We start from the raw sequence: 27,142 nt of genomic DNA, 5'->3' as shown, positions 1-27,142 counted from the left end.
AACCCCTCCTTCCTGCACTAGTTCTGGAGCCACTTGTTCCCCTCCCTAATCTCCCGCTGCCTTTCTTCTGTGGCTCGTGGTAACAGTTGTATTTCAGAAAACACTACCTCTGAGGTCCTTGCCCTGAGCGTGTGACCTAAATCCCTAAAATCTTTTTTAAGGACTCTCCACCTTCCTCTAACTTTGTCATTGGTTCTGATGTGGACCATGACCGCTGGATCTTCTCCAGCCCCCCCCCCCCCCCTATAAACAGTCGAACCAATCCGCGATGTGTCGAACTCGAGCGCCAGGAAGACAGCACAGCGTTTGACGATCCCGGTCTTTGTGACAGATCGCCCTATCTGTTCCCCTAATAATGGAGTCCCCCACTACCAGCACCCGTCTGCCCTGCTCTCCTGGCCCCTGCTTACTGGAGCCGACATCCCCCTGACTGGAGGAAAGAAGATTATGTGGATATTCTGAAGCAACATCTCAAGACATCAGCCCGGAAGTTAAAGCTTGGGCGGAAATGGGTCTTCCAAATAGACAATGACCCGAAGCGTACTGCCAAAATGGTTACAAAGTGGCTTAAGGATAACAAAGTCAGTGTTCTGGAGCGGAGATCTGAAAGCCCTGATCTCCATCCTATTGGAAATTTATGGGCAAAGCTGAAAAGGCAGGTGAGAGCAAGGCGACCAACAAACATGGCTCAGTTACACCAGTATTTCTAGGAGGAACGGGCCCAAATTCTAAGCAACTATTGTGAGAAGCTTGTGGAAGGACATCCAAAACGTTTGACTCGAGTCATACAGCCTAAGGGCAATGGTACCAAAAATAATGCAATTCAGGGTCCGCGCTTGAACTTCCTCAGTCAGGAGCCGTTCACACACAGCAGCACTTCCACAAGACGATTTTATCTCGATTCAAAACTATTCCAGCTCCTCGGTCTCAGTATCCACCAGCAATCACAGCTTTTATATGTGATGTGAACAAAGTGTCCATCTTGTAAGTAAAATAAAATATGTAGTGTTTCAGTAACCCGCGGGTATTGCACTGTGTCGTGTTCCTTTTATAGGATAAAAGAGCTGAGATTGCTGGTGGATCCTGAGACCGAGGAGCTGGAAGTGTTTGGAATCGAGATGAAATCGTCTTCTGGAAATTCTGCTGTGTGCGAACGGCTCCTGACTGAGGACGTCCGAGCGCCGACCCTGAATATCAGTTTATTTTAGTTAAAGAAGAAGAGATCGACTCCTGTTGTTTGGGACTGCGGCTGATTGTGCCGCTTGGAAGACCACACAAAATATCTTCTGTTTTCTACCAAAAATTCATGAAATGTATGTAAACTATTCATTTTGCAGAAAGTAATAAAAATGCCTTAAAACATTCTCTCATTATTCTGGCATTCAACAATATATGAGAGATCTCTGTGTATAATGTATCTATAGAATATATGAGAGATCACTGTGTATAATGGATCTATAGAATATATGAGAGATCTCTGTGTATAATGGATCTATAGAATATATGAGAGATCACTGTGTATAATGTATCTATAGAATATATGAGAGATCACTGTGTATAATGTATCTATAGAATATATGAGAGATCACTGTGTATAATGGATCTATAGATTATATGAGAGATCACTGTGTATAATGTATCTATAGAATATATGAGAGATCACTGTGTATAATGATCTATAGAATATATGAGAGATCACTGTGTATAATGTATCTATAGGATATATGAGAGATCACTGTATATAATGTATCTATAGGATATATGAGAGATCACTGTGTATAATGTATCTATAGAATATATGAGAGATCACTGTGTATAATGATCTATAGAATATATGAGAGATCACTGTGTATAATGTATCTATAGAATATATGAGAGATCTCTGTGTATAATGTATCTATAGAATATATGAGAGATCACTGTGTATAATGTATCTATAGAATATATGAGAGATCACTGTGTATAATGTATCTATAGAATATATGAGAGATCACTGTGTATAATGGATCTATAGAATATATGAGAGATCACTGTGTATAATGTATCTATAGAATATATGAGAGATCACTGTGTATAATGTATCTATAGAATATATGAGAGATCACTGTGTATAATGTATCTATAGAATATGAGAGATCACTGTGTATAATGGATCTATAGAATATATGAGAGATCACTGTGTATAATGTATCTATAGAATATATGAGAGATCACTGTGTATAATGGATCTATAGAATATATGAGAGATCACTGTGTATAATGTATCTATAGAATATATGAGAGATCACTGTGTATAATGTATCTATAGAATATATGAGAGATCACTGTATATAATGTATCTATAGAATATATGAGAGATCACTGTGTATAATGTATCTATAGAATATATGAGAGGTCACTGTGTATAATGTATCTATAGAATATATGAGAGATCAATGTGTATAATGATCTATAGAATATATGAGAGATCACTGTGTATAATGGATCTATAGAATATATGAGAGATCACTGTGTATAATGTATCTATAGAATATATGAGAGATCACTGTGTATAATGTATCTATAGAATATATGAGAGATCACTGTGTATAATGTATCTATAGAATATATAAGAGATCACTGTGTATAATGTATCTATAGAATATATGAGAGATCACTGTGTATAATGATCTATAGAATATATGAGAGATCACTGTGTATAATGTATCTATAGAATATATGAGAGATCACTGTGTATAATGATCTATAGAATATATGAGAGATCACTGTGTATAATGTATCTATAGAATATATGAGAGATCACTGTGTATAATGATCTATAGAATATATGAGAGATCACTGTGTATAATGTATCTATAGAATATATGAGAGATCACTGTATATAATGTATCTATAGAATATATGAGAGATCACTGTGTATAATGTATCTATAGAATATATGAGAGATCACTGTGTATAATGTATCTATAGATTATATGAGAGATCACTGTGTATAATGTATCTATAGAATATATGAGAGATCACTGTGTATAATGTATCTATAGATTATATGAGAGATCACTGTGTATAATGTATCTATAGGATATATGAGAGATCACTGTGTATAATGTATCTATAGAATATATGAGAGATCACTGTGTATAATGTATCTATAGGATATATGAGAGATCACTGTGTATAATGGATCTATAGAATATATGAGAGATCACTGTGTATAATGTATCTATAGAATATATGAGAGATCACTGTGTATAATGGATCTATAGAATATATGAGAGATCACTGTGTATAATGTATCTATAGAATATATGAGAGGTCACTGTGTATAATGGATCTATAGAATATATGAGAGATCACTGTGTATAATGTATCTATAGAATATATGAGAGATCACTGTGTATAATGGATCTATAGAATATATGAGAGATCACTGTGTATAATGGATCTATAGAATATATGAGAGGTCACTGTGTATAATGGATCTATAGAATATATGAGAGGTCACTGTGTATAATGTATCTATAGAATATATGAGAGATCTCTGTGTATAATGTATCTATATAATATATGAGAGATCACTGTGTATAATGGATCTATAGAAGATATGAGAGATCACTGTATATAATGTATCTATAGAATATATGAGAGATCACTGTGTATAATGTATCTATAGAATATATAAGAGATCACTGTGTATAATGTATCTATAGAATATATGAGAGATCACTGTGTATAATGATCTATAGAATATATGAGAGATCACTGTGTATAATGTATCTATAGAATATATGAGAGATCACTGTGTATAATGATCTATAGAATATATGAGAGATCACTGTGTATAATGTATCTATAGAATATATGAGAGATCACTGTGTATAATGATCTATAGAATATATGAGAGATCACTGTGTATAATGTATCTATAGAATATATGAGAGGTCACTGTGTATAATGGATCTATAGAATATATGAGAGGTCACTGTGTATAATGTATCTATAGAATATATGAGAGATCTCTGTGTATAATGTATCTATATAATATATGAGAGATCACTGTGTATAATGGATCTATAGAAGATATGAGAGATCACTGTATATAATGTATCTATAGAATATATGAGAGATCACTGTGTATAATGTATCTATAGAATATATAAGAGATCACTGTGTATAATGTATCTATAGAATATATGAGAGATCACTGTGTATAATGATCTATAGAATATATGAGAGATCACTGTGTATAATGTATCTATAGAATATATGAGAGATCACTGTGTATAATGATCTATAGAATATATGAGAGATCACTGTGTATAATGTATCTATAGAATATATGAGAGATCACTGTGTATAATGATCTATAGAATATATGAGAGATCACTGTGTATAATGTATCTATAGAATATATGAGAGATCACTGTATATAATGTATCTATAGAATATATGAGAGATCACTGTGTATAATGTATCTATAGAATATATGAGAGATCACTGTGTATAATGTATCTATAGATTATATGAGAGATCACTGTGTATAATGTATCTATAGAATATATGAGAGATCACTGTGTATAATGTATCTATAGATTATATGAGAGATCACTGTGTATAATGTATCTATAGGATATATGAGAGATCACTGTGTATAATGTATCTATAGAATATATGAGAGATCACTGTGTATAATGTATCTATAGGATATATGAGAGATCACTGTGTATAATGGATCTATAGAATATATGAGAGATCACTGTGTATAATGTATCTATAGAATATATGAGAGATCACTGTGTATAATGTATCTATAGAATATATGAGAGGTCACTGTGTATAATGGATCTATAGAATATATGAGAGATCACTGTGTATAATGTATCTATAGAATATATGAGAGATCACTGTGTATAATGGATCTATAGAATATATGAGAGATCACTGTGTATAATGTATCTATAGAATATATGAGAGGTCACTGTGTATAATGGATCTATAGAATATATGAGAGGTCACTGTGTATAATGTATCTATAGAATATATGAGAGATCTCTGTGTATAATGTATCTATATAATATATGAGAGATCACTGTGTATAATGGATCTATAGAAGATATGAGAGATCACTGTATATAATGTATCTATAGAATATATGAGAGATCACTGTGTATAATGATCTATAGAATATATGAGAGATCACTGTATATAATGTATCTATAGAATATATGATATATCACTGTGTATAATGGATCTATAGAATATATGAGAGATCACTGTGTATAATGGATCTATAGAATATATGATATATCACTGTGTATAATGGATCTATAGAATATATGAGAGATCACTGTGTATAATGGATCTATAGACTATATGAGAGATCACTGTGTATAATGGATCTATAGAATATATGAGAGATCACTGTGTATAATGTATCTATAGAATATATGATATATCACTGTGTATAATGTATCTATAGAATATATGAGAGATCACTGTGTATAATGGATCTATAGACTATATGAGAGATCACTGTGTATAATGGATCTATAGATTATATGAGAGATCACTGTGTGTAATGTATCTATAGAATATATGAGAGATCACTGTGTATAATGTATCTATAGAATATATGAGAGATCACTGTGTATAATGTATCTATAGAATATATGAGAGATCACTTTGTATAATGTATCTATAGAATATATGAGAGATCACTGTGTATAATGTATCTATAGAATATATAAGAGATCACTGTGTATAATGTATCTATAGAATATATGAGAGATCACTGTGTATAATGGATCTATAGAATATATGAGAGATCACTGTGTATAATGTATCTATAGAATATATAAGAGATCACTGTGTATAATGTATCTATAGAATATATGAGAGATCTCTGTGTATAATGTATCTATAGAATATATGAGAGATCACTGTGTATAATGATCTATAGAATATATGAGAGATCACTGTGTATAATGTATCTATAGAATATATGAGAGATCACTGTGTATAATGTATCTATAGAATATATGAGAGATCACTGTGTATAATGTATCTATAGAATATATGAGAGATCACTGTGTATAATGTATCTATAGAATATATGAGAGATCACTGTGTATAATGTATCTATAGAATATATGAGAGATCACTGTGTATAATGTATCTATAGAATATATGAGAGATCACTTTGTATAATGTATCTATAGAATATATGAGAGATCACTGTGTATAATGTATCTATAGAATATATAAGAGATCACTGTGTATAATGTATCTATAGAATATATGAGAGATCACTGTGTATAATGGATCTATAGAATATATGAGAGATCACTGTGTATAATGTATCTATAGAATATATAAGAGATCACTGTGTATAATGTATCTATAGAATATATGAGAGATCTCTGTGTATAATGTATCTATAGAATATATGAGAGATCACTGTGTATAATGATCTATAGAATATATGAGAGATCACTGTGTATAATGTATCTATAGAATATATGAGAGATCTCTGTGTATAATGTATCTATAGAATATATGAGAGATCACTGTGTATAATGATCTATAGAATATATGAGAGATCACTGTGTATAATGTATCTATAGAATATATGAGAGGTCACTGTGTATAATGGATCTATAGAATATATGAGAGGTCACTGTGTATAATGTATCTATAGAATATATGAGAGATCTCTGTGTATAATGTATCTATATAATATATGAGAGATCACTGTGTATAATGGATCTATAGAAGATATGAGAGATCACTGTATATAATGTATCTATAGAATATATGAGAGATCACTGTGTATAATGTATCTATAGAATATATAAGAGATCACTGTGTATAATGTATCTATAGAATATATGAGAGATCACTGTGTATAATGATCTATAGAATATATGAGAGATCACTGTGTATAATGTATCTATAGAATATATGAGAGATCACTGTGTATAATGATCTATAGAATATATGAGAGATCACTGTGTATAATGTATCTATAGAATATATGAGAGATCACTGTGTATAATGATCTATAGAATATATGAGAGATCACTGTGTATAATGTATCTATAGAATATATGAGAGATCACTGTGTATAATGTATCTATAGAATATATGAGAGATCACTGTATATAATGTATCTATAGAATATATGAGAGATCACTGTGTATAATGTATCTATAGAATATATGAGAGATCACTGTGTATAATGTATCTATAGATTATATGAGAGATCACTGTGTATAATGTATCTATAGAATATATGAGAGATCACTGTGTATAATGTATCTATAGGATATATGAGAGATCACTGTGTATAATGGATCTATAGAATATATGAGAGATCACTGTGTATAATGTATCTATAGAATATATGAGAGATCACTGTGTATAATGTATCTATAGAATATATGAGAGGTCACTGTGTATAATGGATCTATAGAATATATGAGAGATCACTGTGTATAATGTATCTATAGAATATATGAGAGATCACTGTGTATAATGGATCTATAGAATATATGAGAGATCACTGTGTATAATGTATCTATAGAATATATGAGAGGTCACTGTGTATAATGGATCTATAGAATATATGAGAGGTCACTGTGTATAATGTATCTATAGAATATATGAGAGATCTCTGTGTATAATGTATCTATATAATATATGAGAGATCACTGTGTATAATGGATCTATAGAAGATATGAGAGATCACTGTATATAATGTATCTATAGAATATATGAGAGATCACTGTGTATAATGATCTATAGAATATATGAGAGATCACTGTATATAATGTATCTATAGAATATATGATATATCACTGTGTATAATGGATCTATAGAATATATGAGAGATCACTGTGTATAATGGATCTATAGAATATATGATATATCACTGTGTATAATGGATCTATAGAATATATGAGAGATCACTGTGTATAATGGATCTATAGACTATATGAGAGATCACTGTGTATAATGGATCTATAGAATATATGAGAGATCACTGTGTATAATGTATCTATAGAATATATGATATATCACTGTGTATAATGTATCTATAGAATATATGAGAGATCACTGTGTATAATGGATCTATAGACTATATGAGAGATCACTGTGTATAATGGATCTATAGATTATATGAGAGATCACTGTGTGTAATGTATCTATAGAATATATGAGAGATCACTGTGTATAATGTATCTATAGAATATATGAGAGATCACTGTGTATAATGTATCTATAGAATATATGAGAGATCACTTTGTATAATGTATCTATAGAATATATGAGAGATCACTGTGTATAATGTATCTATAGAATATATAAGAGATCACTGTGTATAATGTATCTATAGAATATATGAGAGATCACTGTGTATAATGGATCTATAGAATATATGAGAGATCACTGTGTATAATGTATCTATAGAATATATAAGAGATCACTGTGTATAATGTATCTATAGAATATATGAGAGATCTCTGTGTATAATGTATCTATAGAATATATGAGAGATCACTGTGTATAATGATCTATAGAATATATGAGAGATCACTGTGTATAATGTATCTATAGAATATATGAGAGATCACTGTGTATAATGTATCTATAGAATATATGAGAGATCACTGTGTATAATGTATCTATAGAATATATGAGAGATCACTGTGTATAATGTATCTATAGAATATATGAGAGATCACTGTGTATAATGTATCTATAGAATATATGAGAGATCACTGTGTATAATGTATCTATAGAATATATGAGAGATCACTTTGTATAATGTATCTATAGAATATATGAGAGATCACTGTGTATAATGTATCTATAGAATATATGAGAGATCACTGTGTATAATGGATCTATAGAATATATGAGAGATCACTGTGTATAATGTATCTATAGAATATATAAGAGATCACTGTGTATAATGTATCTATAGAATATATGAGAGATCTCTGTGTATAATGTATCTATAGAATATATGAGAGATCACTGTGTATAATGATCTATAGAATATATGAGAGATCACTGTGTATAATGTATCTATAGAATATATGAGAGATCAATGTGTATAATGTATCTATAGAATATATGAGAGATCACTGTGTATAATGTATCTATAGAATATATGAGAGATCACTGTGTATAATGTATCTATAGAATATATGAGAGATCACTGTGTATAATGTATCTATAGAATATATAAGAGATCACTGTGTATAATGTATCTATAGAATATATGAGAGATCACTGTGTATAATGGATCTATAGAATATATGAGAGATCACTGTGTATAATGTATCTATAGAATATATAAGAGATCACTGTGTATAATGTATCTATAGAATATATGAGAGATCTCTGTGTATAATGTATCTATAGAATATATGAGAGATCACTGTGTATAATGATCTATAGAATATATGAGAGATCACTGTGTATAATGTATCTATAGAATATATGAGAGATCAATGTGTATAATGTATCTATAGAATATATGAGAGATCACTGTGTATAATGTATCTATAGAATATATGAGAGATTACTCTGTGTTAGGATCAGACTGACCATTCGGGTACGGATCTAGGGCCCACGGCCACTAGGGGGCCCCGTGAGAGGCTCCTCCTGCAGGGCCGTCTTTAACGTGTGCAGCTGACCTGGGTCTGTCCTACTCACTATTATGTAGCGCAGCCGGACGGACGGACGGCAGCGTAACGTCACTCACTGCGTCACGCGCCTGCTCTGCCTCCTTCATTAATATAGTGGGAGGAGCAGGTGACGCAGCGAGGGACGTTACGCTGCCGTCCGCCCGGCCTGCTGCGCTACTTTGATAGTGAGAGTGAGCACTAGTTGGACTCCTGGAGTCCTGACATTCTATGTGCTGCTGTGACGACCCTTCCATTCACAGATTGTCTGTGATCTCCATGTTGTCTCCATCCCCCTCCTAATATGCATTTAATCAGATGAGTTAACATAATACTGCATCTCGCTACACCACTGCACTGAAACACTCTGTACTGCTGTGAAGCCCCTTCCATTGAAATCTATGCCCCCCCCCCCACTTGTCTCCATTCCCTTCCTCGTGCATTTAACCATATGAGTGGACAGATAACACTGCGGAAATACTCTGCACTGCTGTGACACCTCTTCCCCTCACTGTCTGTCCACAGCCTTATGTTTCACCATTCCAACGATCATATCATGACACCGTTCTTGTCACACGAGGCACATAGTCCAATCGCCAGGGAGCCAAAGTCTTTCACATAGTCTTTTGGTATGCAGGTCTCCATGGCACAGCTATCTGAGGGTAATGTCTTTCATGTGGTACGTACCGGACGGGCCGGCGTTCGTATACAGGAACGAACCAAGAAGGGAGGCTGGCGGCTTTCAGCGGTGTTCGGGAAAAATAGTATCCGCTTTGCATTCCATAGAATCCAGTACGTTACAAAGTCCTTCTTCCAGTGCGTTACGGACTCCTGCGTCCAGTTCGTTACAAAGCCCTGCGTCCAGTTCGTTACAAAGCCCTGCGTCCAGTTCGTTACAAAGCCCTGCGTCCAGTGCGTAACAAAGCCCTGCGTCCAGTTCGTTACGGACTCCTGCGTCCAGTTCGTTACAAAGCACTGCGTCCAGTTCGTTACAAAGCCCTGCGTCCAGTTCGTTACAAAGCCCTGCGTCCAGTTCGTTACGGACTCCTGCGTCCAGTTCGTTACAAAGCACTGCGTCCAGTTCGTTACAAAGCCCTGCGTCCAGTGCGTTAGACTCCTGCGTCCACCCTGCGTCCAGTGCGTTACAAAGTCCTGCGTACAGTTTATTATATACAGTTAGGTCCATAAATATTGGGACATGGACACAATTCTAACATTTCTGGCTCTATACACCACCACAATGGATGTGAAATGAGACAAACAAGATGTGCTTTACCTGCAGACTGTCAGCTGTAATCTGAGGAATTTACATCCAAATCAGGTGAACGGTGCAGGAATTACAGCAGTTACATCTGTGCCTCCCACTTGTTAAGGGACCGAAAGTAATGGGACAGAATAATAATCATAAATCAAACTTTCACTTTTTAATACTTGGTTGCAAATCCTTTGCAGTCAATTACATCCTGAAGTCTGGAACGCATAGACATCACCAGACGCTGGTCTCATCCCTGGTGATGCTCTGCCAGGCCTCTACTGCAACTGTCTTCAGTTCCTGTTTGTTCTGGGGGCATTTTTCCTTCAGTTTTGTCTTCAGCAAGTGAAATGCTCAATCGGATTCAGGTCCGGGGATTGACTCGGCCATTGCAGAACATTCCACTTCTTTCCCTTATAAACTCTTTGGTTGCTTTTGCAGTATGCTTTGGGTCATTGTCCATCTGCACTGTGAAGCGCCGTCCAATGAGTTCTGAAGCATTTGGCTGAATATGAGCAGATAATATTGCCCCAAACCCTTCAGAATTCATCCCGCTGCTTCTGTCAGCAGTCACATCATCAATAAATACAGGAGAAGCAGTTCCATTGGCAGCCATACATGCCCACGCCATGACACTACCACCACCATGCTTCACTGATGAGGTGGCATGCTTAGGATCATGAGCAGCTCCTTTCCTTCTCCATACTCTTCTCTTCCCATCGCTCTGGTACAAGTTGATCTTGGTCTCATCTGTCCATAGGATGTTGTTCCAGAACTGTGAAGGCTTTTTTAGATGTCGTTTGGCAAACTCTAATCTGGCCTTCCTGTTTTTGAGGCTCACCAATGGTTTACATCTTGTGGTGAACCCTCTGTATTCACTCTGGTGAAGTCTTCTCCTGATTGTTGACTTTGACACAAATACACCTACCTCCTGGAGAGTGTTCTTGATCTGGCCGACTGTTGTGAAGGGCGTTTTCTTCACCAGGGAAAGAATTCTTCGCTCATCCACCACAGTTGTTTTCCGTGGTCTTCCGGGTCTTTTGGTGTTGCTGAGCTCACCGGTGCGTTCCTTCTTTATAAGAATGTTCCAAACAGTTGTTTTGGCCGCGCCTAATGTTTTTTCTATCTCTCTGATGGGTTTGTGGTGTTACCTATTGCATATACTACATAGGCACCTATAGTCTATTCCACCAACTATATACTATACCACCACCTATAGTCTATACCACCACCTATATTCTATACCACCTATATACTATACCACCACCCATATACTATACCACCTATATTCTATACACCACCTATAGTCTATTCCACCACCTATATACTATTCCACCACCTATATTCTATACCACCACCTATATACTATACCACCACCCATATACTATACCACCACCTATATTCTATACACCACCTATAGTCTATTCCACCACCTATATTCTATACACCACCCATATACTATACCACCACCTATATTCTATACCACCACCTATAGTCTATTCCACCACCTATATTCTATACCACCACCTATATACTATTCCACCACCTATATTCTATACCACCTATATACTATACCACCACCTATATACTATGCCACCTATATGTTATATTACCAATTGCATATACTACATGGGCACCTATATTCTATACACCACCATTATCCTTTCCCAGCGAGCACCTGTATGCTGTAAGGACCGCTGAACTCCCCCCGGGCCCTATATATATATATATATGCCTATCCACAAGGTGCTCTCCACCGCCCGTCATGCGGGGCAGGCACTGACCTGTCCCTATAAGGTTGACTTCTGGGGTATTGTGCTGCTGCGCCCCCTGTGGAGGGGGAGGAAGTGCAGGAAGAGACCTCCTTGTAGGCCGGAGCGAGCCATGAAGAAAACCCTGCTCTGTTCCTGCTGAGCAAACACCGTCTATGTGCTGGACCATATAGGAAGAGGCTCGATTACAGCTGAAGAAATAAGCCCTTCACATAGCCCCGGCAGCGGAGAGGCCGGGAGATGGCTTACCGCTCACAGGACGTGATCCCGCATTAATCCCATTATATAGATCAGCTTCCACACCGCCAAATCCTCTTAATTAACTTGTACCCCAGCCGTACACCCATCCCCCACTTATTACACTCAGCATACTCCGCCTGCTATACATGAGGTAGGTACAAGGAGTCATCTGCACAGATTGTAAATACGTGACCCCTGAGAAGCATCGCCGATATCCCAACTATCTGTGCGGGCGGGTCTCATATTATGGCTGTAATGACCCTCATGTCCTGATGTCATCTGAGAACATCTGCCTCACAAGTGTAGAATAGTGAGTGCAGCTCTGGAGGATAATACAGGATGTAACTGAGGATCAGTACAGGATCAGTAATGTATGTACACAGTGACTGCACCAGCAGAATAGTGAGTGCAGCTCTAGAGTATAATACAGGATGTAACTCAGGATCAGTACAGGATAAGTAATGTATGTACACAGTGACTGCACCAGCAGAATAGTGAGTGCAGCTCTGGAGTATAATACAGGATGTAACTCAGGATCAGTACAGGATAAGTAATGTATGTACACAGTGACTGCACCAGCAGAATAGTGAGTGCAGCTCTGGAGTATAATACAGGATGTAACTCAGGATCAGTACAGGATAAGTAATGTATGTACACAGTGACTGCACCAGCAGAATAGTGAGTGCAGCTCTGGAGTATAATACAGGATGTAACTCAGGATCAGTACAGGATAAGTAATGTATGTACACAGTGATTGCACCAGCAGAATAGTGAGTGCAGCTCTGGAGTATAATACAGGATGTAACTCAGGATCAGTACAGGATCAGTAATGTATGTACACAGTGACTGCACCAGCAGAATAGTGAGTGCAGCTCTGGAGTATAATACAGGATGTAAGTCAGGATCAGCACAGGACAAATAATGTATGTACACAGTGACTGCACCAGCAGAATAGTGAGTGCAGCACTGGAGTATAATACAGGATGTAACTCAGGATCAGTACAGGATAAGTAATGTATGTACACAGTGACTGCACCAGCAGAATAGTGAGTGAAGCTCTGGAGTATAATACAGGATGTAACTCAGGATCAGTACAGGATAAGTAATGTATGTACACAGTGACTGCACCAGCAGAATAGTGAGTGCAGCTCTGGAGTATAATACAGGATGTAACTCAGGATCAGTACAGGATAAGTAATGTATGTACACAGTGACTGCACCAGCAGAATAGTGAGTGCAGCTCTGGAGTATAATACAGGATGTAACTCAGGATCAGTACAGGATAAGTAATGTATGTACACAGTGATTGCACCAGCAGAATAGTGAGTGCAGCTCTGGAGTATAATACAGGATGTAACTCAGGATCAGTACAGGATCAGTAATGTATGTACACAGTGACTGCACCAGCAGAATAGTGAGTGCAGCTCTGGAGTATAATACAGGATGTAAGTCAGGATCAGCACAGGACAAATAATGTATGTACACAGTGACTGCACCAGCAGAATAGTGAGTGCAGCACTGGAGTATAATACAGGATGTAACTCAGGATCAGTACAGGATAAGTAATGTATGTACACAGTGACTGCACCAGCAGAATAGTGAGTGAAGCTCTGGAGTATAATACAGGATGTAACTCAGGATCAGTACAGGATAAGTAATGTATGTACACAGTGACTGCACCAGCAGAATAGTGAGTGCAGCTCTGGAGTATAATACAGGATGTAACTCAGGATCAGTACAGGATAAGTAATGTATGTACACAGTGACTGCACCAGCAGAATAGTGAGTGCAGCTCTGGGGTATAATACAGGATGTAACTCAGGATCAGTACAGGATAAGTAATGTATGTACACAGTGACTGCACCAGCAGAACAGTGAGTGCAGCTCTGGAGTATAATACAGGATGTAACTCAGGATCAGTACAGGATAAGTAATGTATGTACACAGTGACTGCACCAGCAGAATAGTGAGTGCAGCTCTGGAGTATAATACAGGATGTAACTCAGGATCAGTACAGGATAAGTAATGTATGTACACAGTGACTGCACCAGCAGAATAGTGAGTGCAGCTCTGGAGTATAATACAGGATGTAACTCAGGATCAGTACAGGATAAGTAATGTATGTACACAGTGACTGCACCAGCAGAATAGTGAGTGCAGCTCTGGAGTATAATACAGGATGTAACTCAGGATCAGTACAGGATAAGTAATGTATGTACACAGTGACTGCACCAGCAGAATAGTGAGTGCAGCTCTGGAGTATAATACAGGATGTAACTCAGGATCAGTACAGGATAAGTAATGTATGTACACAGTGACTGCACCAGCAGAATAGTGAGTGCAGCTCTGGGGTATAATACAGGATGTAACTCAGGATCAGTACAGGATAAGTAATGTATGTACACAGTGACTGCACCAGCAGAATAGTGAGTGCAGCTCTGGAGTATAATACAGGATGTAACTCAGGATCAGTACAGGATGAGTAATGTATGTACACAGTGACTGCACCAGCAGAATAGTGAGTGCAGCTCTGGAGTATAATACAGGATGTAACTCAGGATCAGTACAGGATAAGTAATGTATGTACACAGTGACTGCACCAGCAGAATAGTGAGTGCAGCTCTGGAGTATAATACAGGATGTAACTCAGGATCAGTACAGGATAAGTAATGTATGTACACAGTGACTGCACCAGCAGAATAGTGAGTGCAGCTCTGGAGTATAATACAGGATGTAACTCCGGATCAGTACAGGATAAGTAATGTATGTACACAGTGACTCCACCAGCAGAATAGTGAGTGCAGCTCTGGAGTATAATACAGGATGTAACTCAGGATCAGTACAGGATAAGTAATGTATGTACACAGTGACTGCACCAGCAGAATAGTGAGTGCAGCTCTGGAGTATAATACAGGATGTAACTCAGGATCAGTACAGGATAAGTAATGTATGTACACAGTGACTGCACCAGCAGAATAGTGAGTGCAGCTCTGGAGTATAATACAGGATGTAACTCAGGATCAGTACAGGATAAGTAATGTATGTACACAGTGACTGCACCAGCAGAATAGTGAATACCGCTCTGGAGTATAATACAGGATGTAACTCAGGATCAGTACAGGATAAGTAATGTATGTACACAGTGACTGCACCAGCAGAATAGTGAGTGCAGCTCTGGAGTATAATACAGGATGTAACTCAGGATCAGTACAGGATAAGTAATGTATGTACACAGTGACTCCACCAGCAGAATAGTGAGTGCAGCTCTGGAGTATAATACAGGATGTAACTCAGGATCAGTACAGGATAAGTAATGTATGTACACAGTGACTCCACCAGCAGAATAGTGAGTGCAGCTCTGGAGTATAATACAGGATGTAACTCAGGATCAGTACAGGATAATAATGTATGTACACAGTGACTGCACCAGCAGAATAGTGAGTGCAGCTGTGGAGTATAATACAGGATGTAACTCAGGATCAGTAATGTATGTACACAGTGACTGCACCAGCAGAATAGTGAGTGCAGCTCTGGAGTATAATACAGGATGTAACTCAGGATCAGTACAGGATAAGTAATGTATGTACACAGTGACTGCACCAGCAGAATAGTGAGTGCAGCTCTGGAGTATAATACAGGATGTAACTCAGGGTCAGTACAGGATTAGGAATATATGTACAAAGTGACTGCACCAGCAGAATAGTGAGTGCAGCTCTGGAGTATAATACAGGATGTAACTCAGGATCAGTACAGGATTAGGAATATATGTACAAAGTGACATATGTACAAAGATCCAGGTTTCTGAATCTTCAATCTTAGGCCCAATTGTGGTCCCCAATGCACGGGCAACATCCTTGCAGCGGGCCGGAACCAGTCAACTTGAATGGGTCCGTGGTCTGTCCGCACCGCAAATAAATATGACGTCATATTTATTTGCGGTGCAGAACAACGGAAATAAACACCACGGAAGCACTCTGTAGTGCTTCTGTTGCTCCGTTCCGTGACTCCATTCCGCATCCCCGGAATTGTGGACCCATCCGTGATGCAGGGTGCACATGGCCGGCGGCCGTGGATCGACGACCCACCGTGTGCATGAGGCCTTATTCTGATTCTGAGACTGGAGTAGAAGAGGCTGCAGATAGTGACTTTGATGCCATTTCCTTATTGTGCTGGTTCCTGGTACAGAAATAGTTAATATGAATACCGTATATCTTCACTAATCAAAATGTTCCGTGGAGCTGCAGATATTTCCGTGGCTGAATGACTCTGATTAATGAAGAGACAAAGCCTCTGTTGTGTGGCTGTGATCACTTGGTCTCAGTTCACTGGCCGCCGGTTACATCTAAATTTAGTTTCTCCGCATTTGTACGTGGAAATCATTAAAAACAGACAATCTTTGACAAACTTTGTTCTATTATCTGATTCTCGCTGCACAATGCCGAGCTGACACCTGGAAGTTTCTACTGAGACCCCCCAGTTTTTTCATGTACAGGGGTAGTCCTGCAGTAGATGAGAGGATCTGGGATAATCCTGCAGTAGATGAGAGGATCTGGGATAATCCTGTAGTAGATGAGAAGTTTGGGGGTAATCCTGCTGCAAATTAGGGGTTCAGGGGTAGTCCTGCAGTAGATGCGGGGTTGGAGGGTAGTCCTGCAGTAGATGCGGGGTTGGAGGGTAGTCCTGTAGTAGATTAGGTTTCGGGGTAGTCTCGCAGTAGATGAGAGGTTTCGGGGTAGTCTCGCAGTAGATGAGAGGTTTTGGGGTAGTCCCGCAGTAGATGAAAGGTTTTGGGGTAGTCCCGCAGTAGATGAGAGGTTTTGGGGTAGTCCCACAGTAGATGAGAGGTTTCGGGGTAGTCCTGCATTAGTTGACAAGTTCTGGGATAATCCTGTAGTAGATGAGAAGTTCGGGGGTAACCCTGCTGCAAATGAGGGGTTCAGGGGTAATCCAGCAGTGGATGCGGGGTTGGAGGGTAGTCCTGCTGTAGATGAGGGGATCTGGGGTAGTCCCGCAGTAGATGAGAGGTTTCGGGGTAGTCCCGCAGTAGATGAGAGGTTTCGGGGTAGTCCCGCAGTAGATGAGAGGTTTCGGGGTAGTCCCGCAGTAGATGAGAGGTTTCGGGGTAGTCCCGCAGTAGATGAGAGATTTCGGGGTAGTCCCGCAGTAGATGAGAGGTTTCGGGGTAGTTATGCAGTAGATGAGAGTGTGGCGAAACCAACCTCGCCACTGGGTTTTGGAGAGGACTGGCTGCTGGCCTCTTGCCCCTGGATTATGGGCCATATACTAACTTTTAAACCCCTGAACCGATTCAAGTGAATTTTGGATAGGTTTGTCCCCAAGTTATACTGTTTAAATTGATGTAAGTTATATGTATGGCCAATGTAAAATCACAAAGTTGTAACAATTTATAATAAGTGTAACTTGTCAGCTTGGGAGGAATATGCGGGTGTGTTTCTATTGTGCCATTGTCCCATTGTGTGTTTAAATGGTGATGTCTGTTCTGTTGTCCTCACATGTGTATTGGCGATCTCCCTTTGTCCTCAGAGATAATTGGATTGCTCCTCAGGTTGTCTGGACAGAGAGGAGGAAACTATGATGCATTGTGGGGATATGTTGTCCTATGTCACAGTCTTCATTCTGGTCCTCTGGGGGCGTGAACGATTGGTTGCTGTAGTTACATTGTATGTGTTGTAAATTACTGATTGGTTGTATTTCAAACCCCTGTGGGCAGTACTATGTTTGTGGTTTATGAATAAAAGAGGCTGTACGTGAAGTACAGGCAGACCACTGCTTGACCCTCAACACGGAGCCTTGTCTCGTTATTGGGGGGATCCGCTGTATGCTGTTAGAGACTGATTGCCAGGAGTGTAAGCTGATTCCTGTTCGTCTGCTAGCAGCTATTCGTGAGGTTCCAGTTTGGAGTGCTACTTTGTATCCAGTTCGGGAGTTTGGTGTTCTGCAGTAGCTGGGCCTGTCTCTCAGAAAGGGGCATATCGCCTAAACGGATTTTAACCCCTTGTCTGCGGAAACGGTGCCGTTACAGAGAGGTTTCGGGGGAATCCCGCAGTAGATGAGAGGTTTCGGGGTAGTCCCGCAGTAGATGAGAGGTTTCGGGGTAGTCCCGCAGTAGATGAGAGGATTTGGTATATTCCTGCATTAGATGAGAGGTTCGGGGGTAATCCTGCTGTAGATTAGGTGTTTAGGGGTAATCCTGCTGTAGATTAGGTGTTTAGGGGTAATCCTGCTGTAGATTAGGTGTTTAGGGGTAATCCTGCTGTAGATGAGGGGTTTGCGGGTAATCCAGCCGTAGATGAGGTGTTTGGGGGTCATCCTGCTGTAGAGGAGGGGTTCGGGGGTCATCCTGCTGTAGATTAGGTGTTTAGGGGTAATCCTGCTGTAGATGAGGGGTTTGCGGGTAATCCAGCTGTAGATGAGGTGTTTGGGGGTCATCCTGCTGTAGATGAGGGGTTCGGGGGTCATCCTGCTGTAGATTAGGTGTTTAGGGGTAATCCTGCTGTAGATGAGGGGTTTGCGGGTAATCCTGCTGTAGAAGAGGGGTTCGGGGGTCATCCTGCTGTAGATGAGGGGTTCGGGTACATACAAATGTAATGGTGGATGCTCGGATTCACACCGCCGTACAGTATAGCACAGAGGGATTATAGATCATGAGCAGGAATACGCCAGGCTGAGGACGTGACTAATGGACCCACATACAGTAGGTCATGAGAGGCATAATACTGAGCAGTCCACTCCCCGACACGCGTTTCGCGTCCTGCTTCCTCAAGGGGAGTGGACTGGTGGTGCCTGTAGTGGAACGCGCTTTCCTGCTCAGTGCTTATCGTGTGGGTCGTTACCATTTAGTGTTGTGATCCGTCCTCAGCCTGGCGTATTCCTGCTCATGATCTATAATCCCTCTGTGCTATTCTGTAGGGCGGTGTGAATCCGAGCATCCACCATTACATTTGTATCCCACTGTATGTGGGCAGCGTGTGGCCACCGGATTCCGCTATAGTATTACTTTCCCTGACTACATCCTATATTTGCACTAGCACTTTATATGTCGTTTTCTATCTGCAGTCATTGGTGCGGTGACCATGTAATATCAGATACTAATAAATGTGTGTTGATATAAACATGGCGTTGATTTCATTATTTATGTGGAGGCTGGGATATTGTTGTAGCTTCTGTAGTGCAGTGATATACGTGTGGGTGGTGTAGAACTCCTTTTGGGTTCTGGGCCTGCTCCAGTGGTGGGATTTCTCTACTATATGTTTCTATAGGTTCCCATTTTGGCCCTCGGTTGTGGCCCCTGGTAGATGAAACTCCTGTCGGGACCTTGTGACGGTTTCCGGGGTCGTATGGGACTGAGCCACTGTCAGTGAAACCTTCAGTTAAGTCGGCAGGTCATGGTGTTACGGGTTTTAATGGATTGCGTAGCGTCCGTGCTGCTGCTAATGACCGGCTCCTCGCGGCTCTTCTCACACATCTGCAGCCAATTAGGACTAATGACTGCGGCTTCCACCAGTCGCCTCTTTTCTCCTGATTAACGACAATTCTCAACAGCCACAAGCGTCTCATACAGGGATGACACCATCTTGTGTGGAGTGTGGCCCCGGAGGACGAGCTCCACCAGCCGGCTCGGATGCGGACACTGCCCAGCTACAGTCCTGTCCTGGTACTGGAAGGAAATGCTGGGACATAAGTGGCAGAGGCTGCGAGGATGTTTCCCCCTAGTTTATGGGTCACATGAGGGCCCCCCCCCCCAATGTGTCTCTCCATATGGCCCTGTGGAATTGGACCTACTGGGGTCTTGACATTGGACAGTGCCACCAGAGGTGACCCTTTCTATCCTGCAACGTTGCATGCTGATGGACCAGACGCCCTGGACTTGGAATGGTACCACAGCTGGCACACCCTGGACTGGCTGTGTCCGGGCACCAAGGGGTCACTCGTCCAATGCACTGGGGCCATGATGGATGAGAAACTTGAGATGGTCCTTATAGACCCATCCATGATCCTTAGTTAAACTGTAGAGTCAGGAATGAGGGGTCGGACTCCACCGGGCTCTGCATGCAGCAGCCACAGGGGCTAACGTCTCAGGTGAGGTGGTAACAGGTTACCTGAACGGACATCACCGAAACCTGACCCCGTCTGAAGTGCAGGTGGTCCCTCTCCTGTGATCTATTCTATAGCAAACGTTCTTCAAGTGTCCTCATTGTTAGAAGATAAAACTCCATTACCTGGAGCTGATTAAAACCTGGAGATGACCCTGGTGTGACGAGACACCTGCCAAGATCCGCAGCAGCATCGACACACACTGCAGCATTATATTCCAGCCCCGGCCAGTATCACCAGTCCCCTGCCCCCAAAATATCACATAGCAGGAGAACCAGGGGTATCACCTATACACGGCACATACAGAACAATATCACCTGGAGTATCACCTATAGTATACATAGTGTATATACAGAACGGTATAACCTATAGTATACATAGTGTATATACAGAACGGTATAAGCTATAGTATACATAGTGTATATACAGAACGGTATAAGCTATAGTATACATGGTGTATATACAGAACGGTATAACCTATAGTATACATAGTGTATATACAGAACGGTATCACCTATAGTATACATAGTGTATATACAGAACGGTATCACCTATAGTATACATAGTGTATATACAGAACGGTATCACCTGGAGTATCACCTATAGTATACATAGTGTATATACAGGACGGTATAACCTATAGTATACATAGTGTATATACAGAACGGTATAACCTATAGTATACATAGTGTATATACAGAACGGTATAACCTATAGTATACATAGTGTATATACAGAACGGTATAACCTATAGTATACATAGTGTATATACAGAACGGTATAAGCTATAGTATACATAGTGTATATACAGAACAGTATCACCTATACACGGCACATACAGAACAATATCACCTATAGTATACATAGTGTATATACAGAACGGTATAAGCTATAGTATACATGGTGTATATACAGAACGGTATAACCTATAGTATACATAGTATATATACAGAACAAAACAACCGATATTATAGAACACCATAACCTATAGTAGAGCTAATATGAAATGTGTTATAATAGAAAATTTATGATATCTGGTGATACTGAACATGTTGGTCCATTACAACTTTTTGTCACCGCCAGATCTCTGAGAAGATCTGGCAGACGTTCTTCTGTACCTCTTGTATGATGTTCTTTGTTTTGGTTTCACTTTGTCATCTCTTCTCCCTCTCCCAGCTGTCATCTACTAGCAGTGATCGCCTCCCTTTATATTCCCTCCCATACTGCCTCACTTTGCGGTTTATACTACTTCCTGGATTGTGTTCACTGCCAGATGCTGCAACTGCTGGTTCCTCAGATAAGTATTTTCCTTTATTTGTGTTTCCATGCTGGCTTGATTCTAGGTGACCCTGACTCCGTCCGTATTAAGTGCAGGGAGCCGGTGGTCGTGTCCCCTCACTATTATAGGGTTTTCAGGTGTCACACAATCTAGGTACGAGGGCATGCAATTATCTATCATAAAGATCTTTGCATGGGCTGAGCAGTCAGGGAGAGCTCGAGGTGTTTATTAGGGTTCACGCATATGTTCCTTAGTTTGGGATCAAGTCAGTCGGATGTTTATTTATAACTTCCAGTTTTCTGCAACACCACCCGTGACATTATAAACCGCCATTACCGTCTTAAGCATGGATCCGGTTTCAGCCTTGATTGACCGCATGCAAGATCTTTCACTGGAGGTAGCATATCTCCGTAAAACTGTGTCTCAGTTTCAGGTGACCGGTTCTGCTTGCGTTCATGGAGTTTGTTCCGAGCCTAAGATCTCGCTCTCGGATACGTTCTCCGGGGGTAGTGAGAATTTTGTTCGCTTTAGAGAGGCTTGCAAACTCCATTTTCGCCTACTTCCCCATTCCTCTGGTGATGAGGAGCAGAAGGTGGGGATCATCATCTCGCTGCTCAGGGATAACGCTCAGCCTTTTCACTGCCGGTCGGGGCACAGCACCTCCGATCGGTGGATGAATTTTTTGTAGCCCTGGGGCAGATATATGATGACCCGGATCGTATTGCTCTGGCTGAATCTAAACTGCGTTTTTTATGCCAAGGTAAACAGTCCGCAGAGATATATTGTTCTGAATTTCGGAGATGGGCAGCTGATGCTGGTTGGAATGATGCTGCACTCCGAAGTCAATTTTGCAATGGTCTTTCAGAAAGATTGAAAGATGCATTTGCCTTTCATGAGAGACCAGCCTCGTTGGAGTCAGCCTTGTCTCTAGCTGTTCGCATTGACAGGCATCTTCGAGAGAGAGGAGACTGCTCTTTCCTGTCATATTCAGCCCAAGGACAGTGCGGCGGTCTCATTCAGTGCACAGGGGTCTCAGTCTGTCTCAATCCCCTCTGAGGAGGAGCCCATGCAGCTGGTTTTGCTTGCCTCAGATAGTAGAGGATTCAGCTCTCAGAGGAGGGTTTGTTTCTGTTGTGGGGGAATAAATTATTTGGCTAATGTTTGCCCCTCTAGGAGATTCAGGGAGTTTTCTGAGGGTAATAAAGAAACAAAAAGAAAAAAAACCCTCTAAAAACTTTCCATTTGCTACTATTGGCAAGGTTGATGCGGAAATTGAAGGTTTGCCGTTTGCTTGTAGTTCCCGTTTTCTCCTACCTTCCAGGGTGGCGCTAGACAGCAAGAACATTGTTTGTGAGATTTTTGCAGATACTGGAGCAGCTGTCAATCTCATTGATAATCAATTTGCTATAACGCATGGTTTCCAGGTATGCACTTTGGGAAAGGATATACCTGTTTTTGCTATCGATTCCGCTCCACTTTCTCAAAGATCGTTAAAGGGCATAGTTCACAATATCCGTTTGACTGTGGGTGACGCTCATGTTGAGGATATGTCATGTTTCGTCCTAAGCGGATTACCTACTCCTCTAGTGTTGGGGCTACCCTGGCTCACTAAACATAACCCCACCATTGATTGGCAAGCAAGGCAAATAAATGGTTGGAGTGAGTTTTGCAGAGAGAATTGCCTCACGGCGTCTCTTTCAGAGGTTTCTACCAAGACTGTGCCATCTTTTCTCTCTGAATTTTCGGATGTGTTTTCCGAGAGTGGTGTCCAGGAGTTGCCCCCTCACCGGGAGTACGACTGCCCTATTAATCTCATCCCAGGCGCCAAGCTGCCAAAATCACGTTTATACAATCTCTCCCAACCTGAAAGAGTCGCTATGCGTACTTATATCTCTGAGAGCCTGAGAAAGGGACACATCCGACCCTCGAAGTCACCTGTTGCCGCTGGGTTTTTTTGTTAAGAAAAAAGATAGTTCTTTAAGACCTTGTCTGGATTTCAGGGAGCTGAACCGTATCACGATTCGTGACCCATATCCGCTTCCTCTGATCCCGGACCTGTTTAACCAGATTGTGGGGGCTAAAGTTTTTTCTAAGTTGGATTTAAGAGGGGCATACAACCTGGTCAGGGTCAGGGAAGGGGACGAATGGAAGACGGCCTTCAATACCCCTGAGGGTCATTTCGAGAATTTGGTTATGCCCTTTGGTTTGATGAATGCTCCGGCCATTTTCCAACATTTTGTGAACAGCATTTTTCATCATTTAATGGGGAAATTTGTACTGGTGTATCTAGATGACATTTTGATTTTTTTCTCCTGATTTCAAAACTCATCGGGACCACCTATGTCAGGTCTTGCTGATTCTGCGGGAGAATAAATTGTACGCTAAACTGGAGAAATGTGTGTTTGCGGTTCCGGAAATTCAATTTCTGGGCTTTCTTCTCTCCTCCTCAGGGTCCATGCGAAAACCAGAAAAGGTCCGCGCTGTGCTTGATTGGGAGCTACCTGAGAATCAGAAGACGCTGATGGGGTTTTTGGGTTTTGCCAATTATTACAGAAAGTTCATTTTGAATTATTCCTCTGTTAAGCCACTCACTGATATGACTAAAAAGGGGGTAGATTTTTCTTCCTGGTCGGTAGATGCGCTTAAAGCCTTTTCTAGTATCAAAGAGAGTTTTGCTTCCGCTCCCATCTTGGTACAACCTGTTGTCTCTCTACCTTTCATAGTTGAGGTGGACGCTTCTGAGGTGGGTGTGGGTGCGGTCTTATCTCAGGGTCCCTCTCCTGCCAAATGGCGACGTGTGCCTTTTTCCTCAAGGAAACTCTCCTCTGCAGAGGGAAATTATGATGTGGGAGATAGGGAGTTGTTGGCCATCAAATTAGCTTTTAAAGAATGGCGCCATTGTTTAGAGGGAGCCAGACACCCTATTACCTTGTTTACCGACCATAAGAATCTGGCCTACTTGGAATCAGCCAAGCGTCTGAACCCGAGCCAGGCCAGATGGTCTTTATTCTTTTCTAGGTTTAATTTTGTTGTCACGTTCCGCCCTGGGGTTAAAAATGTGAAGGCAGATGCCCTGTCACATTGTTTTCCGGGAGGGGGGAACTTTGAAGACCCGGGTCCCATTTTGGCTGAAGGGGTGGTCATCTCTGCTATTTATCCTGATTTGGAGGCAGAGGTTCAGGCAGCCCAGGCAGAGGCTCCTGATCTTTGTCCTCCTGGGAGGTTGTTTGTGCCTCTCGCTTTACGACACAAGGTTTTTAAGGAGCACCACGATACTGTCCTTGCTGGGCACCCGGGGAGTAGAGCCACAGTGGATCTCATTGCTCGGAGATTCTGGTGGCCGGCTCTTCCTAAGACGGTTTAGGGTTTTGTGGCAGCCTTGCGAGACCTGCGCTCATGCCAAGATCCCTCATTCACGGCCATCGGGTTCTCTCCTCCCGTTACCCATTCCTTCCCGTCCTTGGAAGCATCTCTCCATGGAGTTCATTACGGACCTGCCTCGTTCCTTGGGGAAAACTCTGATTCTGGTAGTAGTAGACCGTTTTAGCAAAATGGCGCATTTCATTCCCTTTCCTGGGTTACCCAATGCTAAAACGCTGGCGCAAGCATTTGTTGATCACATTGTCAAATTGCATGGCATTCCTTCAGACATCGTTTCTGATAGGGGCACGCAATTTGTTTCCAGATTCTGGAAGGCCTTCTGTTCTCGCTTGGGGGTTCGGTTGTCATTCTCTTCTGCTTTCCATCCGCAGTCGAATGGCCAGACAGAGCGTGTCAATCAGAATCTGGAGACATATCTGCGCTGTTTTGTGGCGGAGAATCAGGAGGATTGGTATTCTTTTTTGTCCCTTGCTGAGTTTGCTTTAAATAACCGTCGCCAGGAGTCCTCGGATAAGTCACCATTTTTTGGTGCATATGGGTTTCATCCGCAGTTTGGGACATTCTCTGGAGAGGGGTCTTCTGGTTTACCTGATGAGGAGAGATTTTCCTCGTCTTTGTCATTTATTTGGCAATGATTCAGGGTAATCTGAAGTGGATAAGTGAGAGATAAGCGTGTGGCGGATAAGAGACGTGTGCCTGGTCCGGACCTGAATGTTAGTGATCTGGTGTGGTTGTCTACAAAGAATATCAAGCTGAAGGTTCCCTCCTGGAAGTTGGGTCCTAGGTTTATTGGGCCTTGCAAGATCTTGTCCGTCATCAATCCCGTTGCCTTCCGTCTTGATCTTCCTTAGACTTGGAAGATCCATAATGTTTTTCACAGGTCCCTATTAAAACCGTATGTCCAACCCACTGTACCCTCCTCTTTGCCTCCTCCTCCGATTGTTGTTGATGGTAATCTTGAATTTCAGGTCTATAGGATTGTGGATTCTTGCATTATCCGCGGTTCTCTCCAGTATCTCGTTCATTGAGAGGGTTATGGTCCTGAGGAGAGGATGTGGGTCCCAGTGGCGGACATTAAGGCCACTCGTCTTATCAGGGCTTTCCATAGGTCCCATCCTGAGAAGGTGGGCTCTGAGTGTCCGGAGTCCACTCGTAGAGGGAGGGGTACTGTCACCGCCAGCTCTATGAGAAGCTCTAGCAGACGTTCTTCTGTACCTCTTGTATGATGTTCTTTGTTTTGGTTTCACTTTGTCATCTCCTTTCCTTCTCCCAGCTGTCATCTATTTACACTGATTGCCTCCCTTTATATTCCCTCCCATACTGCCTCACTTTGCGGTTTATACTACTTCCTGGATTGTGTTCACTGCTAGATGCTGCAACTGCTGGTTCCTCAGATAAGTCTTTTCCTTTA

Source organism: Bufo bufo, chromosome 6, assembly GCF_905171765.1.
Source record: "Bufo bufo chromosome 6, aBufBuf1.1, whole genome shotgun sequence".
NCBI classification, from domain to species: Eukaryota; Metazoa; Chordata; class Amphibia; order Anura; family Bufonidae; genus Bufo; species Bufo bufo.
This window is presented reverse-complemented; position numbering follows the sequence as displayed.